Source organism: Pseudophryne corroboree, chromosome 3 (genome assembly GCF_028390025.1).
Source record: "Pseudophryne corroboree isolate aPseCor3 chromosome 3, aPseCor3.hap2, whole genome shotgun sequence".
NCBI classification, from domain to species: Eukaryota; Metazoa; Chordata; class Amphibia; order Anura; family Myobatrachidae; genus Pseudophryne; species Pseudophryne corroboree.
In genome coordinates this window covers 168,968,012-168,986,061 of record NC_086446.1, presented here as the reverse complement: position 1 = coordinate 168,986,061, position 18,050 = coordinate 168,968,012, and the positions used below count along the sequence as shown (strand labels likewise).

Here is an 18,050-nt window from a genome sequence, read left to right as displayed (position 1 = left end):
AGTCAGAAAAATGTCTCAATGCACGTTGCCATATTTGCACCGCACACTGGTCCGTGCTGCGCATGCGTACGCTCTCCCGTGGAAGCGCATACCCGCAATCGCGTGCACTCGCACGCGCAGTATGCGCATTTACGGTAGAGTTTATGTGATCGTAGCGTGCGACTCATTAGTTACAAATGTTCACAATTAATGTAGTTTATAGATCATGATCCCTTTGATAGTTTCTGTAAGTTTGGTTAAAGTACAATGTCCCAGAGCTGAGGAATCCCTCTTTGCATCGTACGAAGGGTCTAACAGGAATCATACTGCAGTGTTTGGTACCCATCGGAAGAGTATTTAATTAGCAATATTCCGGTGTTGGTTTGGAGCGTATTAATCGCTCGTGCGAATAGTTATGGACATAAGAAGTTTATGTCCATTTCTATGATTTACACATACTCAGGTATGCGGCGGGAAACCCAGTTTCCCACCCACCTGAGCTGTTGGAAATCGTCACAGCCCACCTGTATGAATCACCCTATGACCTTTTGTTATGATGCAGGGCCGAATTCCTTCGGCCAATGGACAATGGGATTGTAGGACCAGGAGATTGCATTGTGTGTGGAGCATAAATAGGCAGGCCGACCACATCCAGCTCTCACTCTCTCATCAACGGTTATCTGCTGATAATCGGGAGCTGGATATCGAGGCGCTGGCGATCATACCCTTTGTGCGTAAGTTCTCTCCATAATCATTGTCTTTCTGCGAGCCAATCTCTCTCTCTCTCTCTCTCTCTCTCTCTCTCTCTCTCTCTCTCTCTCTCCTCTTTTCTCTTAAATACCTTATAGTATTATAGTATTGTATTGTATTTCATTTAGGTCAGCGTAGCATTGTCTTATTGTATTTATTGTTTAGTTCTGTGGTTAGGAGGTCTCTGTTATATTGTAGCGTATCATATGTACTGTTATCCCCTTTTACAAGTATATTAGATATAATACAGTTAATAGGCTTTGGAAACCTAAACCAGTATCAGTGTATTTACTATAGTGTTAAGTGTTCACTTGAGCGTCGGTGACGCTCAATCAGCTTTGTAGTTAGTCAGGTTACACAAGGTTGCATTTACACCCTGTACTCACATTAAGGTATTCTGTGTGTTTCATCGGTATAAGGTTTAACATAAAGGTATAGTGTTGTGAGCGTCTGCATCGCTGGTGACCTCCTCGTGGTCTCTAGCGTACGCTACGTTACAGCGGATCTTTCCCCTAGACATAACCAATAACGTGTCCTGTGATCCCTGGGCCGTGAGCGAACGTGACGCCTGAGCGTCTCGCCTACGGCTGAGCGATCGTTACGCAACTAGCGTACCATTACGGTACTTCTTAAGTAAACAGCGTACAGTGTTCTTAGCTTCATAAAGGGTTGTTTATACGACAAAGGAATTTAGCATTGTCAATTGCGGGCTCGTCCGGTCCTTTTCACATCTGCACTAGGTAGATCAGCAGACATTATCCCCCAGCAAAAGGGTGGGAGGTTGTCTCGCAGTTGCTGACGGGATAAGCGTCTGCTTCGCTTAGATAAAGAGTGCTGAAGGAACCCGGTAACCGGAAGTAAGAACAAAACGCTTGTGTCTTTTTAAAACTGTTTATTTTTCTTTTGTCTTGCGTACGCATACATACCTGCATTTCTTTTCACTTGTGTATTTCATTTTTTCGTATACCACTATTCCTGTTTGCCAAATTTTATAGTTGATAGAAAGTGCTAAAAAGAGATTTGCTGTTATTTAATAGTAGAGGTGATAGTTAAAGTATAGAACAAACACACGGTTTGTCTGAGATACAAGGCAGTCAGTGTGGATTGCGGTAGATGATCAGGGATCATTTACATTGATAAAAATATATTGTGTTACGGTGGATCCTTTGCATTGCGTACACGTGTCGCTAACAAAGACTAGCGTACGCAATCCAAAGGCAGACGCACGCAGCGTTCATTACGCAACGTAGCGTCCGGTTACGCTCACGTAGCTCAAGTCACGAAAAAGTTGAATTAGCGCAAAGCGATAATTAGCGCAAGGCGATAATTAACGCACAGCGGTAGATAACGCGAAGCGGTAAATAACGCAAATCTGTTTTTAGAAAATCTGAAATTTAGTTTAACAGATCCTGCTCCTAATTGGTAACACTCTTGGCCCGAAGACAATTTCTGCGCAGAAATAGATATAGAAACAAAGTGTACATGTGTTGAGTGAGTGTGTTTTGTATACAAAAGTTTATATAACTTTAAGGTGGAACCAAAAGGAAAGCCGGGTACTCGTCAAGGGACATACGTGTAAGTGACATATACGGTGGCCAGGGAGGCATCCCTGGTTAAATAATATTTGAGCATTAGAGTATAGCGGACCATAAGGTAAAGGTAACAAGACCAGGAGGTCATAAGGTAACAAGACCAGGAGGTCATAAGGTAAAAAGGTCCGCTATAAAAGTCCAGTGGCACAACGCCTGGGGTGTTGGTGCAGAACCCATATAGGCCATAAGCTCTTGCTGAAGGAATCGCGGCCGGAAACATCGATTCCATTGATCTTTCAGTACATGACAAGTAGTGCTCGTGTACTGAACGATTGGACCGCACGTAATTGTGTGCAGTAGTTAGTGATCTGACCTAATACCATTAGAGTAAAGTGGTCACAAACGCTATTTGTACATTCTGACGTGATTTGTGTAATTTTTTATTTTTTCGGGAAGAGAAGTTCGCTGGTCACTCAGGAACTATCTAACAACCCCACCTTTACTGGAAAGAGTAAGTGTCCTGCGGGTAACCCTCATATGTTCCAGTAAACTGAAGGTTCCATAGGGGCCCTGTATCGAGTACGCCAGCACCACGTCGGTGTGATCAGGTCGTATTGGTCGAGGTGGGCGAGTGAGTGGGGTACTCGGTAAACCGCCACCGCCGGCCTACTGTGGAGTAATTTGGTTGTCTGAAAAGGCTTGCTGAAAACCTTGATACAGAGATCCAAGGAGGACTAAGCAACACCTGCAGACTATGGGGGCCAGTTGCTCAGGTAGGGGGCGATCAACCCTGGTTCAGGTTGATTCTGTGAACCGACCAGTTGGGTCGGCACGATATGTAATGTGTGAAAAATATGGAATTCACACCGAATCTTTATGTGATGAATGGGAGAGAATGACTGTACAAGACAGGGACAAATTCCCAAGAATAGGTAGCTTCAGTCCAGAAGTGTTACAAAATTTAAGGAGGAGGATATGTCTCGTAAAATCAGCAAAGAGACGAATTCAGCATCATGATTATTTACAGTTATGGCACCAGGAAGGTGAGATACAGAGAGGTTTGGCTCTGGCGGCAGGATCTGGGGCAGTCAGGAAGTTGATTGCCACAGCTCCTCCCCCACCATACATTGCAGGAGAAAAGTTGATTGCGGAGAGAAACGCACTGGGTTGTAAAACACAAACTCTTAGTAACACTGTAAATGTTAATGATGTTAACCAAATAACTCATGCAAGTATTAACCCGTGCAAGATGTACCCTGTTTTGAACCTTCCTCAGGAGTGTGATCAAGAAGACGATTCAGCAACAATTTCAGCTCTCTCTCTTGCAGCCACCATAGCAGAGACCACAGTAGGCACAGCGACACCCACGAGATTAGTGAAAGCCCCTAGCGGAGGGATAGGTGAGGTCGTGTCAACGGGTAAGTACGGCACCATGCACTACACTGAAACAATTGTACCACAACAAGCTGTAGAATCTACACAGGAAGAGGCTGTTAGAATTGCTCCTGTAAGGGTAATAGCAGTCCCCAATGGAAAAACAGATGTCTCTGGAGCCACTCCCATAAGGAACATTGCCATGTACACTCCATTTTCCAGAATGGAATTAAGAACAATAGTGTCCGAATTTCCTGACCCCAGGAAGGATTTAGTTGCTAGCCAAAAATACATCAGGGATTTAGGTAACACGGTAGAACCCAACAACAAGGATTGGCAGATACTGCTAAGAGCTTGTTTACCTTCCAATGTTGATGCAACTCAGTTTTTAGCTGATTGTGCATTGGATAAAGATGTACCGCTTACAGACGTGTACAACAAGGATAATGTAAAAAGGATAAATTTACAGCTAAAAGAGTATTTCCCAGCCGTTGTTAAATGGAATAAAATATTTTCCATTAAGCAAAAGGAGTCCGAAACGGCAACAGAATATTTTCACCGGGCACTATTAGAAATGGCAAAGTACACTGGTATAGAAGACATTAAGACCAACCCAAACCATCGAGAAGTAGCAGTATCTGTACTGATGGATGGTTTGAAAGAAACATTAAAAGCTAGGGTACAGACCACGCAGCCATGTTGGCGAGGTCTGTCAGTGTCCACCTTGAGAGAGGCTGCTATTGATCACGACAGAAACATCACTAGGCACAGGGAATCGCAAAGTGATAAGTTGATGTCCGTAAGTATACAGGCGCTGACCACAAGGCAGCCTGCGTATGTACCACCGAATCCTGTGGGTAAGGCAAGTGTAATAACATGTTTTTCTTGTAACAGACCGGGACACTTTGCACGAGAATGTAGAACAAAGAATGTACAAAGATCTTTTCAGCCCCCTAGACAACAACACAACACACGACATTGGGAGCAGGGTCCACAGAGGCGGAGTTTTGAGCCACATACAGGGGAAACAAAAAGATATCCCCCGAACAGAGATTGGCATGCCTCTGGTAGTTCCCAGCTAACTCCCTCACAAGTAGTTGCTGCCAGCGGGATTCAGGGAGGTCAGCATACCCAATAGGGGTGTGGCCATACCTGTAATCTGCAGCCAGTTAAGTTGATTGCTAGTCTTGGAAACGAACCAGAAATTGCAATCAATGTAGCTGGTAAAACTTTAAACTTTCTTGTAGACACAGGGGCGGCCAAGTCAGTGATAAATTCGACAGTGGGCATGAGAACCACTGGTAGGACAATTCCAGCCATGGGAGTAACAGGAGTAGTCCAGCACTACCCTGTTAGCAAACCAGCCGAGATTACAATAGGGCCTTTGCATACCAAGCATTCCTTTTTGCTGGCTGCATCTGCACCAACTAATCTCCTGGGAAGAGACTTACTATGTAAAATGGGTTGCGTCATTTATTGTACTCCTGAAGGTGTATTCTTGGACATCCCTGAGAATCACGCTCAGGAAGTACGAGACATGTTAGACTCCCCATCAAAATTAATGTCACACACCATTATGACAAATAGGAACCCATCCCAGGTAGAAGAGATGACATCTCAGATACCAGAGTCGCTTTGGACAAAAGATGGACAGGACACTGGATTAATGGCAAACGTAGCTCCAGTAGTTGTGCAAGTAAAAGATGGTAGGATAGCTCCAAAAATCCCACAGTATCCTCTGAAGCCAGAGGTGGAGTTAGGAGTTTTTCCCGTAATAGAGCGCTTGCTACAACAGGGCATTCTAGTAAGAACGTCCAGCACCGCAAATAGTCCCATCTTCCCTGTTAAAAAGAGTGGGGGGAGGGGTTACAGGCTAGTGCAGGATCTAAGGGGGATTAACAAAATAGTTGAGAGTCAGTTCCCCGTAGTGCCTAATCCAGCTGTCATCCTAATGCAAATTCCTCCCACTGCCAAATTTTTCACTGTTATTGACCTCTGCTCCGCTTTCTTTTCGGTACCTCTGCACCCTGACAGCCAATATTTGTTTGCATTCACATACAGAGGAGTCCAATACACGTGGACTCGGTTACCCCAAGGTTTCATAGATAGTCCAAGTATATTTTCTCAGGCTTTGCATGATTGTTTACAGTCTTTCCAACCAGACAGTGGATCAGTATTGATACAGTACGTGGATGATTTACTGCTGTGTTCAGATTCACTGGAAGCTTCCCTGAAGGATACGAAACAGCTCCTGTTTCATCTTTCAGACACAGGTCACAAGGTCTCCAAAGACAAGTTGCAATTATGCCAAGCTAAGGTAAAATACTTGGGACACTGTCTAACACAAGGACTGAGACACCTGACCGCTGATAGAATCCAAGCCATTAGAGACATGACACTGCCACAAACCCAGCAACAGATCAGGACGTTTTTAGGAATGTGTGGGTATTGCCGTAATTGGATCCCAGGGTTTTCCATATTGGCGCTACCTTTGCAGGAAATGGTCTCCTCAAACAAACCTGATCGGATTTCGCATACAGACGAATCCGAAACAGCATTTGAGAGACTCAAACAGTGCCTAACGCAGGCACCAGCACTAGGTATGCCAGACTATGGGAAACCCTTTGAACTATACGGAACAGAAAGTGCTGGGTGCGCAGCAGGTGTACTAACACAAAAACACGGTGATGCCAGCAGGCCAGTTGCATACTACAGCGCTCAGCTAGATACGGTAGCGCGGTCCCTCCCCACATGCTTGCGTAGCGTTGCAGCGATAGCATTGCTAGTGACAAAAAGCGAAGATGTCGTGCTAGGCCACAACCTCACAATCCATACACCGCATGCGGTATCTGCCTTATTGAATTCTGCCCAAACCAGACACGTCTCATCAGCAAGGTTTACAAGATGGGAATTGGCATTAATGGCCCCCGTAAACATCACCATAAGGAGATGCAGTGCATTAAACCCTGCAACATTTCTCCCAGGTGTGCCTGGTCAGACACAAAGGGTGGGAGGTGAGAGTGATGGGGAAGGAGGATTTAATGCAAAGGAAGATACACATGATTGTATGGAATATTTGACCCAAAATTTTACCGCAAGGCCTGACATCAGTGACAATCCACTAGAAGATGCAGAACTCACGTTCTACACGGACGGTAGTTGTCACAGACAGTCAGACTCGGGAGACTTATGTACTGGATACGCAGTCGTAGATGACCAAGACACCATAGAAGCGGAACCACTAGGCCCACCTCACTCAGCCCAGGTTGCTGAACTGGTCGCCCTAACCAGAGCATGTGAATTGGCTAAGGGAAAGTCAGCCAATATCTACACCGATTCCAGATACGCGTTCGGGGTAGTCCATGATTTCGGAGCCCTATGGCGACTCAGAAATTTCATGACGGCAGCTGGTACACCGATAGCGCATGCAGCTCATATAAAAAGGCTTCTAACAGCGATACAGGAACCCGACAGAGTGGCTGTTATCAAATGTAAAGCACATACATATAGCCAAGACCCAGTATCCCTTGGTAACAGCCGAGCAGACGAAGCTGCAAAGCTTGCAGCTGCTACCCCCATACGGACAGACACCACACAACTGATGGTATTTAATACCATCAACACACGAAAGTTGTGTGAAATGCAGAATTTGTGTTCCACACAGGAAAGAGCAGTCTGGAGGGCAAAGGGATATGGCCAGGAGTCCTCAGGGCTCTGGACGGATGGACATGGTAAACCAGTGGCCCCCAGGGCATACCTTCCATGTCTGGCTGAAGCAGCTCACGGGCTGACTCATCTAGGCAAGGAGGGGATGTGCAAATTGGTAAGAGCATACTGGTGCGCCCCAGGATTCTCCTCTCATGCGAGTAAAAGAGCAATGTCATGCCTTACCTGTCTGAGAAAGAATATTGGAAAGGCAATACCTACAGAACCATCCCATATCCCACCTGCCGGCGGCCCTTTCCAAGTAATACAAATTGACTTCATTCAATTGCCCCCATGTAGAAATTTAAAGTATGTACTTGTCTGTATAGATGTTTTCTCAAATTGGGTCGAAGCTTTTCCAGCAGCTACAAATACCGCTATGTTTACAGCTAAGAAAATTGTGCAGGAATTTGTATGTAGATATGGTATCCCTAGAATCATTGAAAGCGATAGGGGTACCCATTTTACAGGTGATGTCTTCCAAGGAATGTGTAAGTTGATGGGAATTGATAGCAAGCTGCACACTCCGTACCGTCCACAGGCGAGTGCGAAGGTCGAAAGAGTGAACAGCACTATTAAAAATAAATTGAGTAAAGTAATGGCAGAGACAGGATTGACGTGGCCAGAAGCTTTACCCATTGTTTTGTATAGCATCAGAACCACTCCCAGGTCCCCTCTTAATCTGTCTCCTTTTGAAATCTTGTTTGGTCGACAACCGCATGTCATGATTAACCCTCAGGATGATTTGAAATGTAACAATGAAGTAACTGTAAAGTACTTGATTAATATGAGTAAGCAGTTGAGGAATCAAAATGATAATCTGAAGTTGGTGATTCCTGATTTACCAGATAGTAATTGTCATGACATTGAACCTGGGGATTATGTAATGATACGAAATTTTCTACGCTCAGGTTGTCTTATTGATAGATGGGAAGGACCATACCAGGTCTTATTGACTAGCACCACAGCATTGAAGGTTGCTGAGAGAGAGACTTGGGTCCATTCATCCCACTGCAAGAAGGTTGCTGATCCAGAGAAGTCCCGTGATAAGGAACAGACGGTAGAGGTTGTATCACTGGAGTGTCTGTTCCAGGAGGACTGAGGCGGCACCTGAGCCTTGAAGACCGGAAGCAGTTGTCGACTCCCCTCTCCCTTTTATTGTTTTTCTCCACTTCCCATCCCCTCTCCCTTAAAATTTCTGTTTCCCCCTTCTCAATCTTCTCCATTTCCTCCTCAAAGATGGACTTGCCCAAAGAGACTGTGATCCGGATTTTGATGTTGACCATGATGTTGACCAGAGCAGTCTATTCCGGCGAGAGTACCATAGAGGTCGAGAGAGGTTCTGGAATGGGTTCCGATTATGATGATGGAGGCGTAGTTTTCCAAGATCAACCAATCCAACAAGCAAAGGCGAGTATCAGAAAACGATCCGATAGAAGAAATTGTGATGGATTGTTAGCTGAGGAAAATTGTATCTGTAGGCTCTGTGATAATCTGGTTGAAGATGGATGCATAAAGAAATGCCAATCTAGTTTTAATATCCATATAGACCGGCATCCATTGAGTGACTATCACTCCTTAGTGGGTAACGTGTTAAACCAAACAGATTGTTGGGTATGCTCTCAAGTACCTCAGGGTCACAGTAAATCAGGGCTAGTACCATTTCCTTTAACGTTAGGGGAGGTACTTGAGCTAAGTGGTGGGAGACCGGTGGACCGGAGGTTTAACATCTCCAGCCCTCCTAGTTTGAAGCTCCACCAATACCATGTGGATAGGTCCCTCATATGTTTTAACATCTCCAATCCCAGAAAACCGGGAAATTGGGAAGTGTCATGGAGCAACCTTACCATGACCTTTTCACACAGAGCAGATAGAATGCCTACAGATACAGAGCTCGTACGCCACATAGCCAGTAGAGGAAAATCTTTCCGGTATCGATATACCTTAGGAAATAGGATTACTAAAGTTGGAGAGGTATCACCAGGATACTGTGCACATATCGTACAAACCGATACGTGCATTAGGCAGATGGAAGAATTAGGGTCAGGAGATTTCACCTGGAAGGTTTGTAACATGGTCATGTCCTTCTCCGTCCCATATGTTCTCCCCGATGATGCATATTTCATATGCGGGAGAAAGGCGTACAAGTGGCTTGCCCCAAACTCTGAAGGATTGTGTTATATTGGAAAAGTATTGCCTGAAGTGATGACTGTAACACATGACAAAATGAAGGACATACACCGTGGTGCCCAAGCTCCTTATACTCACACTCATTACGAACACCGAGTTAAAAGACAACTGTCAGAAAGGTTAGAGCATCCGGCCTCTGATCTTATCCATGAATCCACCGGGATTCAGGTTCTGGTAGCGTTAGATTTCACTCGTACCGCTCGAGGAGTGATGAATTATAGATACATTTCCGCACTCGCCAATTTGTTAGATAATATCACTGAAATGTATGATGACACGTTTAGATACACTGGAAGAGAACTTCAAGCTTACAAAACAGAACTAGTTCAGCATAGGATGGTTCTTAATTATCTTACAGCAGTAACAGGCGGATATTGTGTTACATTGGCAACACAGTACGGCATAAAGTGTTGCACGTATATCACAAATAGCACCGAGGATCCGGTAGAGGTCATAGACCAAAGGATGGACGATATTCTCCAACTAAAGTGGGAATTTCGTCGAAAACACAATCTCACCCTTGCTGCTGTAGGTAATGAGCTGACTGGTTGGGTGTCATGGTTGAACCCGCGAAATTGGTTCTCCGGTTTAGGAGATTGGGCTCAAGGAGTCATAATGGATGTTGGAAAGTTTCTACTATGTATCTTGGGTGTCGTTATATCGATTGGATTGATATTTAGATGCGGGCAGGCTTTAATGAGGTGCAAACAAAGTACAAAAGTGATGAGCTTGAGGAGTGAGGAAACTGTAATTAACCTGGATTTGATTTATGACCCAATGCTAGAAACCATGACGTAATGATGTAATGAGTATACGGTCCGTCTTTCACCCATTTCTATGTTTTCCTCCGAGGTACAAAGACCCACGTAGACGAAGGATTTGATGAGCCAAGGGGCCGACAACGGAAAGATGGAAAGAAGAAGAGCAGACGACCTGATATACAAGATTTTGATGGACAATGCCATGGGTACCCCAGTTTCCCTAGGAACTTTAAAATCACGCTAGCCCAACATTTTTTGTAAATCCATGGACGTTGTTTGCTTTACTCACGATTTATGAGCAAAAGCACAAAGAAGAAGACTCCAATCAACCGACACCAATCAAGACCTCAATCGACGAATGTACATTTCCCTGACATAGAATACCATTGCATTTTCCATAAGTGTTCTCTATCTTCATCTCTACAACCCTCAGGTAATGACACACATAGACGATAGGGAATTCAGGCACAGATATCAGCAACCACATACCTCCCCCATTCATGTATCATCAACTAAAATGTGCATCCCCATTTTGTTACAACTACAGCCGAAATGAGCTCGGTAAAGTTTGACAGCCCATCCACAGACCTGTACCACAGGATAAGAAGGAATTCAAATGTATACTTCGCAATACCTCGAAGCTTGATTTACCACACGTACGGCACGATGATACATGACCCTCCAAACATGGACTCATACACACATGCTTCTGCTTTCTCACTAGGTCATACCCTCTTCACACCTTCTCCTCTCTCCTCCCCTACCCAACCATGGAAATCAATTAACCCCTGACTTACATTTTTCTCCTTAAATGTTTTGTGGCAGTTATTATTGACTGCCAAAGGGTGGACTGTCAAAGTCAGAAAAATGTCTCAATGCACGTTGCCATATTTGCACCGCACACTGGTCCGTGCTGCGCATGCGTACGCTCTCCCGTGGAAGCGCATACCCGCAATCGCGTGCACTCGCACGCGCAGTATGCGCATTTACGGTAGAGTTTATGTGATCGTAGCGTGCGACTCATTAGTTACAAATGTTCACAATTAATGTAGTTTATAGATCATGATCCCTTTGATAGTTTCTGTAAGTTTGGTTAAAGTACAATGTCCCAGAGCTGAGGAATCCCTCTTTGCATCGTACGAAGGGTCTAACAGGAATCATACTGCAGTGTTTGGTACCCATCGGAAGAGTATTTAATTAGCAATATTCCGGTGTTGGTTTGGAGCGTATTAATCGCTCGTGCGAATAGTTATGGACATAAGAAGTTTATGTCCATTTCTATGATTTACACATACTCAGGTATGCGGCGGGAAACCCAGTTTCCCACCCACCTGAGCTGTTGGAAATCGTCACAGCCCACCTGTATGAATCACCCTATGACCTTTTGTTATGATGCAGGGCCGAATTCCTTCGGCCAATGGACAATGGGATTGTAGGACCAGGAGATTGCATTGTGTGTGGAGCATAAATAGGCAGGCCGACCACATCCAGCTCTCACTCTCTCATCAACGGTTATCTGCTGATAATCGGGAGCTGGATATCGAGGCGCTGGCGATCATACCCTTTGTGCGTAAGTTCTCTCCATAATCATTGTCTTTCTGCGAGCCAATCTCTCTCTCTCTCTCTCTCTCTCTCTCTCTCTCTCTCTCTCTCTCTCCTCTTTTCTCTTAAATACCTTATAGTATTATAGTATTGTATTGTATTTCATTTAGGTCAGCGTAGCATTGTCTTATTGTATTTATTGTTTAGTTCTGTGGTTAGGAGGTCTCTGTTATATTGTAGCGTATCATATGTACTGTTATCCCCTTTTACAAGTATATTAGATATAATACAGTTAATAGGCTTTGGAAACCTAAACCAGTATCAGTGTATTTACTATAGTGTTAAGTGTTCACTTGAGCGTCGGTGACGCTCAATCAGCTTTGTAGTTAGTCAGGTTACACAAGGTTGCATTTACACCCTGTACTCACATTAAGGTATTCTGTGTGTTTCATCGGTATAAGGTTTAACATAAAGGTATAGTGTTGTGAGCGTCTGCATCGCTGGTGACCTCCTCGTGGTCTCTAGCGTACGCTACGTTACAGCGGATCTTTCCCCTAGACATAACCAATAACGTGTCCTGTGATCCCTGGGCCGTGAGCGAACGTGACGCCTGAGCGTCTCGCCTACGGCTGAGCGATCGTTACGCAACTAGCGTACCATTACGGTACTTCTTAAGTAAACAGCGTACAGTGTTCTTAGCTTCATAAAGGGTTGTTTATACGACAAAGGAATTTAGCATTGTCAGTACCCAGCCCGACATCGCTGCCATCAGGACCCTGTGTGCAGCAAGTGCATACACACTTGCCGATGCCACGTTCAATGAGGCGAGCCACGTGACATGCTGTATTCTGTGGCATGTAAATGCTAGCGACATCCCCTGTCGGCCATGCTGCAAAGCTGAAGAGGCATGTCGCTAGCGACCTGCGGTTTACCTCTCCAAAGTCCCACCACTAACTCATTCGGGATTTCGGCGCTTGACACGTCACAATATTTGGGATGACGGTGTTGGCATTCCGAGCAATGTCGTGATCCCAGCGTTAATATTTTGACTGCTGGGATTTCAACCGAAGGGATCTTGACTGGATCCCGTTTAAGCTGCTGCTACAAACTGTTGCATAAGACTGAACTTTCTTAAGCTGTTGGTATTCATGGTTTAAAAGAAACTATTTCTGTGTATTTTAACCCTAGCTCTGCTGTAAGGCTGTAACCATTAAGTTGCTAGCTCTGACTGTTAACCATTTTTTAAATGCTTCTCCTTGCTCTTTTTGTTAGGGTTAGGCAGGATTTAGTTTGAAGGTTCAGCCTTTGTTTTACCTGCACAGGGTTGGACTGGCCCGTGGAGTACAGGGTTGGAGAATCCTCTAGGGATCAGGTTTGAGACTGTGCACTTGAATTATACATTATTATTTTCTCCTTCGTCCTAGAGGATGCTGGAGACTCCAAAAGGACCATGGGGTATAGACTGGATCCGCAGGAGACATGGGCACACTATAAGACTTTGAATGGGTGTGAACTGGCTCCTCCCTCTATGCCCCTCCTCCAGACCTCAGTTAGATTCTGTGCCCAGAGGAGACTGGTCACACTCTAGGGGAGCTCTACTGAGTTTCTCTAAAAAGACTTTTGTTAGGTTTGCTGCCCTGGGCAGCAATATAAACCTAATTTTAAGGTACTGGCACAGTGTATCAGTGCATAGGCACTGTTAGGAGACCCCCGCCAGTGAAAATTCAGCTCTGACCAGCGCCATTTTCCTCACAGCTTGCTGCAGAGACGCTGCTCCCGGCCCTTCACTGCTGTCACAAGTAACAGGGTGCTAAAAACAAGGGGGGGGGGCAAATAAAATTGGTGTTGGTTGTTTATATAAACAAGCGCTTATAGGTCTGGGGCATTGTGCTTTTTTCAGACCGGTGGGGCGCTGGGTGTGAGCTGGCAAACGCCTTCTCTGTCTCTCTGAAAGGCCTTACTGTGGGTCTGTCCCCTTTAGCCCAGTGTGTTTGGGGGTGTCGGTACGTGTGTGTCGACATGGCAGAAACTGAATGCTCTTCCCAGGACAGGAGGAGGTTAGTGTGAGAGCTGAACAGACTGCTGATTGGGTTAAGATGTGGAGTGTGTTGAATAACAGTGTGGATTTGATGCATAAGAGGTTAGACAAATCTGAGTCTCAGAACCAAGCATGGAGACAATCCATGGGAGACGTGGTACCACTCACTCAGGCCCCCTCGGGGTCCCAAAAACGTTCATTTACCCAGATAGCTGACACTAATACCGACACGGATTCCGACTCCAGTGTCGACTATAATGATGCTATATTGCATCCTAAGGTGGCTAAGAGTATTCAATACATGATTGTGGCGATAAAGGACGTGTTGCATATCACGGAAGACCCCACTATCCCTGAGACAAGGGTCTGTATGTATAAGGGGAAGAAACCGGAGGTAACGTTTCCTCCCTCTCATGAACTGAATGCCCTTTTTGAAAAAGCCTGGGAAACGCCAGACAAGAGGTGGCACATTCCCAGGAGAATTGCTATGGCATACCCGTTTCCTTCTCAGGATAGGGTTGGGTGGGAGATAACACCCACGGACAAAGCTCTGGCGCGATTGTCCAAAAAAGTGGCGCTACCGTCTCCTGAAATGGCGACCCTTAAGGATCCTGCTGATCGTAGGCTGGAGGCTACCTTGAAATCTATTTATGTCACAACTGGTACGGTGCACAGGCCGGCTGTGGCTTTGGCGTGGGTGAGTAACGCGATTGAAAAGTAGGCAGATAACTTGTCATCGGAAATAGACACCCTGGATAGGGATAGCGTGCTTTTGACTCTGGGTCATATCAGGGATGCTGCAGTCTATCTGAAGGAGACGGCGAGAGATATTGGCCTTTTGGGATCAAGGGCCAATACCATGGCAGTCTCGGCTAGAAGGGCGTTGTGGACTCATCAATGGAATGGTGATGCTGATTCTAAGGGTATGGAGGCTCTGCCCTATAAGGGTGGAATTTTGTTTGGTGAAGGCCTCGCGGACCTGGTTTCTACAGCTACCGCAGGTAAGTCCTCTTTTCTGCCTTTTGTTCCTCCACAGCAAAAGAAAACGCCCCCATATCAGATGCAGTCCTTTCGGTCACAGAAACTCCGGAAAGGACGTGGGTCATACTTCCTTGCGGCAAGAGGTAAGGGAAGAGGAAAAAGATCGCCAGCTGTGGCAGGCTCCCAGGAGCAGAAGTCCTCCCCGGCTTCTGCCAAATCCACCGCATGACGCTGGGACCGCACCTGTGGGAGCGCGTCTTCAGCTCTTCAGTCAGGTCTGGGTTCTCTCGGGCCTGGATCCTTGGGTGCTGAAGCTAGGTCCTGCTTCTTAGGCTACTGGACACCATTAGCTCCAGAGGGATCGTACGCAGGATCTCACCCTAGCCGTCCGATCCCAGAGCCGCGCCGCCGTCCCCCTCGCAGAGCCGGAAGACAGAAGCCGGGTGAGTATGAGAAGCAAGAAGACTTCAAATCGGCGGCAGAAGACTCCGTTCTTCACTGAGGTAACGCACAGCACTGCAGCTGTGCGCCATTGCTCCCACACACCTCACATACTCCGGTCACTGTAAGGGTGCAGGGCGCAGGTGGGGGCGCCCTGGGCAGCATTTGGATACTCTTTTTGGCAAAAGTAAACATATATACAGTTGGGCACTGTATATATGTAGGAGCCCCGCCAAGAAAATGCATATTTAAGCGGGACAGAAGCCTGCCGTCGAGGGGGCGGGGCTTCTTCCTCAGCACTCACCAGCGCCATTTTTTCTCCACAGCTCCGCTGAGAGGAAGCTCCCCAGGCTCTCCCCTGCAGATTCACGGTAGAAGAGGGTAAAAAGAAAGGGGGGGCACATAAATTAGGCGCAAAAACACAATATAAACAGCAGCTACTGGGTTAACATTAAGTTACTGTGTTATTCCTGGGTTATAGCGCTGGGGTGTGTGCTGGCATACTCTCTCTCTGTCTCTCCAAAGGGCCTTGTGGGGGAACTGTCTTCAAAAAGGGCATTCCCTGTGTGTGTGGTGAGTCGGTACGTTTGTGTCGACATGTCTGATGAGGAAGGCTATGTGGAAGCAGAGCGGGAGCAAGTGAATGTGGTGTCTCCGCCGACGGCGCCGACACCTGATTGGATGGATATGTGGAAGGTTTTAAATGATAATGTTAATTCCTTGCATAAGAGGTTAGATAAAGCTGAAGCCTCAGGACAGTCAGGGTCCCAACCCGTGCCTGATCCTATGTCGCAGAGGCCGTCAGGGTCTCAGAAACGCCCACTATCCCAAATTGTTGACACAGATACCGACATGGATTCTGACTCCAGTGTCGATTACGATGATGCAAAGTTACAGCCAAAGTTGGCTAAATCACTCCGATATATGATTATAGAAATTAAGGATGTTTTGCACATCACAGAGGAAACCCCTGTCCCTGACACAAGGGTTTATATGTATAAGGGAAAGAAACCTGAGGTAACTTTTCCCCCCTCACACGAACTGAATGAGTTATGTGAAAAAGCTTGGGAATCTCCAGATAAAAAAATGCAGATTTCCAAACGGATTCTTATGGCGTATCCTTTCCCGCCAACGGACAGGTTACGATGGGAATCCTCCCCTAGGGTGGACAAAGCTTTAACACGCTTATCCAAAAAGGTAGCCCTGCCGTCCCAGGATACGGCTACCCTCAAGGATGCTGCTGATCGCAAACAGGAGGGTACCCTGAAGTCCATTTATACACATTCAGGTACCTTGCTCAGACCGGCAATCGCGTCGGCCTGGGTCTGTAGTGCAGTAGCGGCATGGACTGATACCTTATCAGAGGAGTTGGATACCCTAGATAGGGATACTGTTTTATTGACCCTGGGGCATATTAAAGACTCTGTCCTTTATATGAGAGATGCTCAAAGAGACATTAGTCTACTGGGTTCTAGAATAAATGCTATGTCAATTTCTGCCAGAAGGGTCCTGTGGACTCTGCAATGGACAGGTGATGCCGACTCAAAAAGGCATATGGAGGTTTTACCTTATAAGGGTGAGGAATTGTTTGGGGAGGGTCTCTCGGACCTGGTCTCCACAGCTACGGCTGGAAAGTAAAATTTTTTGCCATATGTTTCCTCACAGCCTAAGAGAGCACCGTATTATCAAATGCAGTCCTTTCGATCACAGAAAACAAGAAAGTCTGAGGTGCGTCCTTTCTTGCCAGAGGCAGGGGCAGAGGAAAGAAGCTGCACAACGCAGCTAGTTCCCAGGAACAGAAGTCCTCCCCGGCCTCTACAAAATCCGCCGCATGACGCTGGGGCTCCACAAGCGGGGCTAGGCCCGGTGGGGGCGCGTCTTCGAAATTTCAGCCACAAGTGGGTTCACTCCCAGTTGGATCCCTGGGCAATAGAGATTGTGTCTCAGGGATACAAGCTGGAATTCGAGGAAATGCCACCTCACCGATACCTCAAATCGGCCCTGCCAGCTTCCCCCCACGAGAGGGAAGTAGTGTTAACTGCAATTCAAAAATTGTATCTTCAACAGGTGGTGGTCAAGGTTCCCCTCCTTCAACAAGGAAGGGGTTATTATTCGACCATGTTTGTAGTCCCGAAACCGGACGGTTCGGTCAGACCCATATTGAATTTAAAATCCCTGAACATATGCCTGAAAAGGTTCAAGTTCAAGATGGAATCGCTGAGAGCGGTCATCGCAAGCCTGGAAGGGGGGGATTTTATGGTGTCTCTGGACATAAAGGATGCATTCCTTCATGTCCCCATTTATCCACCTCATCAGGCGTACCTCAGATTTGTGGTACAGGATTGTCATTACCAATTTCAGACGTTGCCGTTTGGTCTCTCCACGGCACCGAAAATATTTACCAAGGTAATGGCGGAAATGATGGTACTCCTGCGAAAGCAAGGAGTCACAATTATCCCATACTTGGACGATCTCCTCATAAAAGCGAGGTCGAGAGAGCAGTTGCTGATTAGTGTAGCACTTTCTCTGGAAGTGTTACGGCAACATGGCTGGATTCTAAATATCCCAAAGTCGCAGTTGGTTCCTACGACTCGTCTGCCTTTCCTGGGCATGATTCTAGACACAGACCAGAAAAGGGTTCATCTCCCGATGGAGAAAGCTCAGGAACTCATGACACTGGTCAGGAACCTATTAAAACCAAAACATGTGTCAGTGCATCACTGCACTCAGGTCCTGGGAAAGATGGTGGCATCATAC

General features: G+C 46.2%; 1 protein-coding gene across 1 annotated transcript in view; it reads left to right on the top strand.

Moving 5' to 3' along the window:
* The window catches only part of TMEM132A (transmembrane protein 132A), a 189,610-nt gene that overhangs the window by 848 nt on the left and 170,712 nt on the right, over nt 1–18,050 (top strand). The window lies entirely within an intron of this gene.